Genomic DNA, 5,321 nt, shown 5'->3' with positions numbered 1-5,321 from the left:
TTACATTATTTTCTTCTGTGCTTGATTTAATCTCGTGTTTTATACATTTAGTGTAGCCTAAGTGTACAGTGTTTATAAAGTCTACAGCAGTGTACAGTCATGCCCTAGGCCTCCACAGTCACTCACCACTCACTCACTGACTTACCCAGAGCAGCTTCCAGTTCTGCAAGCTCCATTCATGGCATGTGCCATATATAGGTGGACCATTTTTTATCTTTCATACCATATTTTTAATGTACTTTTTTATGTTTAGATACACAAATACCATTGTGTTACAGTTGCCTACAGTACTCAGTACAGTCACGTGCTGTACAGGGTTGTAGCCAGGAGCAATAGGCTATGCCTTACAGCCTCGGCGTGTAGTAGGCTAGGCCATCTAGGTTTGTGTAAGTGCCCTCTGTGATGTTCGCACAGTCATGAAATTGCCTAACAACGCATTTCGCCAAGAGTATCCCTGTTAAGTGGCGCATGACAGTACTTACACTTTGTTAGTTGTCTATATAACGAATAATTTCTCCCACTGTGTAGATTGTCTTTACCATTTTTAGTTTCTTTTAGTAAACAAGGTTTTTAAATTTTAGTGTAGTTGAATTTATCAGTCTTTTATGGCTTGTGTATTTTATATATCTTGTTTAACAACCTACTATGTTTGAACATACTAAGAGAAAAGTTAGACATTTGGAGGAGAGTTTTGGGGACAATGAATGATAAATAGAAAAGAAGGCAAACAAAAAAATTCAAGCTACTTTTAACTCAAGGAAAAAAATGAATGTGTACAAAAGAAAAGTAATCATAGTATGATTTGAGAATATTGCTCACCTGTAGTTAAGTATTTATATAGTAAAAGTAACAACCATTGACTATTAATCTTATAAAAATTATGATTAATTATGTGGGGAGGATAGGGCCACAGGCTGCATGCTTGTGTGGTGATAGTGGTGGTAGAGAGGGTTAGATTGTGTTAGATTCCTATTGCTGCATAACAAGTTACCACAAACTCTAACTTAATACATATTTATTATCTCATAGTTTCAGTGGGTCAAGATTCTGGGCATCGCGCTAGGCAGGGCCTCACAAGGCTACAATGAAGATGTCAGCTGGGATTGTATCATCTGAGGCATGTCTGGAAAAAAATCCCGTTTTGTTGGCAGTATTCAGCTCCTTACAGTTAGAAGACTGAGGACTTCAGCATATTTCTGAGTGTTGATAAACTGCCTTTGGTTCCTTGCCATGTGAATCTCCCAACATTGGCAGCTTACTTCAAAATCAGCAAGGGAGTGAGAGACTCCAGCAAGAGCAGCACTACAATCTTCTTTAACAAACATAATTACATACACATAATCATGTACATCCCATTGCTTTTACCATATTTAATTGGTTGGAAGCATACTAAAGGGGAGGGGAATCAAGAATGTTGTGTCAGTTTATCCAACTATATCATTGGGGAAAACAACATCCTCACTTCTGCCACCAATTGTAGTTTCAGGAGATTCCCCAAATCACTCTCATGTTTAATAATTCACTGGAAAGACAGAACTCAGTGAAACCTTTGTACTCATGGTTACAGTTTATTACAGGATAAGGGTACGGATTAAAATTCGCCAAGGGAAAAGTCACATAGAGCAGAGTCCAGGAGGGTACCAAACACGGGACTTCCATTCTTTTCCTGTGGAGTCATGGATGCATTATTCTCTTATCATCAATGTATAATAGGACATATGGAATATTGCCAACCAGGAGAGCTCACCTAAGCCTCAGTATCCAGAGTTTTTATCAGAGCCCATTGGTTCGTTGCCAACATGTCTAACTTCAGTCTCCAACCCCTCTCGAAGCCAAGTGATATGGCCCAAAGGCCCACCATAAATCATTGTTAGACTTTCTGGCATGTTCCAAGGCCTTAGTGATTATCTCCCAGAAGCCAACAGCAAAGGTAAGACCCGTCTTTGAGTTAGGTTAAATTATACCTTGATATGAACCAGAAGGTCAGGGTTATGAGTCCACCCTGAGTTTGACCATCGCAGATGTGAAAGAGCTGAATTCTCTCTCTTATAGTGGGAAATCAGTAGAAATATCAAATTTGAAAAACCAAGAAAATGTAAGCATATTATTTAAAAATGGCTGAAAGATGAAATTGTTGCATCTTGGTAATAGAAAATGAAGGGTAAGGGCGGGGGACTTTTTTTTTTTTTTTAAATAAGCTTTGTAGAATTATTTGCTTCTGTATACTACATGCATATATGATTTGACAAAGATGAAAATTTTTTTTTAGTTTCTTGGGTTGACAATTGTTAGTAAAATTACATAGGTTTCAGGTGTACAATTCTGTATTACATCATCTATAAATCCCATTGTGTGTTCACCACCCAGAGTCAGTTCTCCTTCCATCACCATATATTGCCCTCATCTCCCACCCTCCATCCCCCCTTTGTGTCCATTTAAAAGTAATATGTAACAGAATCAGATGTTCATGTTTAAATGTAAAGAAGAAAGTTAAAATTGCTTATAATTCCACTACCCAGAGAGATGGCATTATTAACTTAATAATTTTCTCTGGATAATTTTAGGATTTTTGTCTTTGGCATTCTGGAATTTCATTATTATATGTATAGTTGTGTATAACTTTTTATTTACCTGGCGTGAGATTCATTGAGCTTGATTCTGTGGCTATTTTTTATTGGTTTTGGAAAATTCTCAGCCATTATCTCTTAATATTGGCCTGGCCCTAACCTTTTTGTCTTCTCTGGGACACTAGTTAAATGCATGTTAGAACTTCTAAGGAATTTTCTATTGTTTAACCCTCTTTTGTATTTTCTATCTTTTTTGTCTTTCTGTGTTGCAATCTGGATTCTGACTTATCTTCTAGTTCACTTATTCAGTGTTCAATTATGTCTAATCCTCTGGTTAATTCATCCTTAAAAATTATTTTTTATGAAAATATCTATCTATCTATCTATCTATCTATCTATCTATCTATCTATCTATCTATACACAAAATTAGGGTAATATCATATCTCATTTCTATACCCTGCTTCAATAATATCATTCCACTTTTCTGTTTTAATTTGTGGTCATTGAGTTTGAAATTTTTTATTGTATATATTTTTTATTTCTAGAAGTTTAGTCTGGTTCTTGTTCTCATTGGCTATGTTACTTCCTGTAGTCTATTTCTGGCAGCAATTTTGAAGCCTGTGTTGTTTAATAGTAATCGTAGTTTTATAATCTGATAATTTCAATAGTTGTAGTTTACTATAGCTGTTTCTATTGTTTCTTCTGGTTCTTCTTTGTGGTGCATGGTTCTTTTTCTACTCAGTGCTGTTTATTATTCTTGAAGAATTTTTGTGGAGATTCTTTTTGGCCTAGTATGAAGGTGCCTCCCTCTAGAGAGGATTTGTTTGCATTTGCCAGGCTTCTGGGGGACATTAGCAATCAGTGAATGAAGCACATCAAATCACAATTACTTCTGGAAGCTTCTTGAACCACCGAGTCAATGTGAACATGGGTTTCACATCTATATAAACTGAGGCAATACTTCTCAATGTTATTTTTCACTTTTCATTTTGACTCCTACTCTTCTAAGTGCCAGGGCCACCTGCTTGCAGAAAGCTGGAAGTAGGTTTACTTTTGTTTTACCTTACCTTAAGGTGATAGCCCTTTGGTATCCTAATTTAATGTGAAGAGGGTGTTATTTAAATTTTTCAACTTAAATGGACCTTGATTCTTGACTTTTTTTTTTCTTTTTGTCACCAAAGTCAATATTCAGTTTTTCAGTATGGTAATCTATGCCTGTGAAGTTGTTATAAGAGATACTGGCTCCTTTGGGTTATGGAGCTTCCATGCTAAGGTGGACCTCATACCCAGTGAGGTGGGTCTAGTCTCTGGCCTCTGAAGTGTCACCTGGGATCATCAATGAGACTAGCTCCAGGATGGTTATATGGACTTATGCGAGGGCTACTCCCATGAACACCTGACAGTGCCTTGCTGGCAAGCTGTTTCATATGCTCCTGAGTGAATCTGATGCTAAGCATGGCTGTTTGTGGTATTATGAGTCTGAATATTTAGTTTAGCCTAGGAAAATGCCACCTTGCCTCCCTTCCCACTGGCTTAGCAGAATACGGTCATCAAACGTCCCAAACGGTTTTGGAGTTGCCTGTGCTCTGCTTCACTCTCTTGGACTCTTGGATTTCTAGTTCCTTAGTGTCCTGCCAACTTTTCTGCTTTTAAGGAGACTTTTAAAATAACAACTCTATTAAGATATAAATTACACAACAATTCATTCAAGTGCACAATTCCGTGGTTTTTAGTATATTCAAAAGTGGTGTACCCATTACCACTATGTAATCCCAGTACATTTTCATCACTCCAAAAGAAACCCGGTACTTAACACTTTATATTTAATTTTGTTTTAAGAAGGTGGTCTCCTAGCTGTTAGCCTAGCCCACCTTCACTGAAAACCTTTCTCTAACACATTAATGATAGTATGTTTTACTTATTTTAAATATGTTCATGCAATAAAATGTTTCTTACAAAAATTTATTCTTGTTATCATACACTTTTTGGTAAATGTTTGTGATTTTTATATTATGAATGTATTTCCTCATTACTATTCACTTTTTTCTGACAGGTGATATATGCACATGCTAAAAAAAAACCTCCAAAAGTACCTAAGGACAGTGAAAGTATATGGTTGGTGCAAAAGTAATTGTGGTTTTTGCCGTTAAAATAATTGCAAAAACTGCAATTACTTTTGCAGTAACCTAATAAAGTATTTCCACTCCAATTACTCAGACACCACTTATCTTCCAAAAAGCAATCACTGATACCTCTTATATAGCCTTCTAAGAACATGCTTATCTGTACACATACACAGTTGGCTCTTTGTATCTGCAGGTTCTGCATTCACAGATTTATTCAACAGTGGATCAAAAATATTTGAAAGGGGGTGGCCAGCTAGCTCAGTTGGTTAGAGCATGGTTCTAATAACACCAGGGTTGCTGGTTTGATCCCTGCATGGGCCACTTTGAGCTGCACCCTCCTTAAAAATAAATAAATTTAAAAATAAAATTTAAAAGACATTTGGAAAAAGTTACATTGTTGCTGACATATACAGTGTAGTTAGGCCTACAATGGTTGCATCTATACTGATCATGTACTAAATTTTCGTCATTATTTCCTAAACAATACAACATTTACACAGTATTTATATTAGGTATTATAAGTAATCTAGAGATGATTTAAAGTATATGGGGTGATCTGCATAGGTTATATGCAAATACTACACCATTTTGTATAGGGGACTTGAGCATCCATGAATCTGGTATCCA

Source organism: Rhinolophus sinicus, linkage group LG05 (genome assembly GCF_036562045.2).
Source record: "Rhinolophus sinicus isolate RSC01 linkage group LG05, ASM3656204v1, whole genome shotgun sequence".
Lineage (NCBI taxonomy): Eukaryota > Metazoa > Chordata > Mammalia > Chiroptera > Rhinolophidae > Rhinolophus > Rhinolophus sinicus.
Note: the sequence above shows the minus strand (reverse complement) of the source record.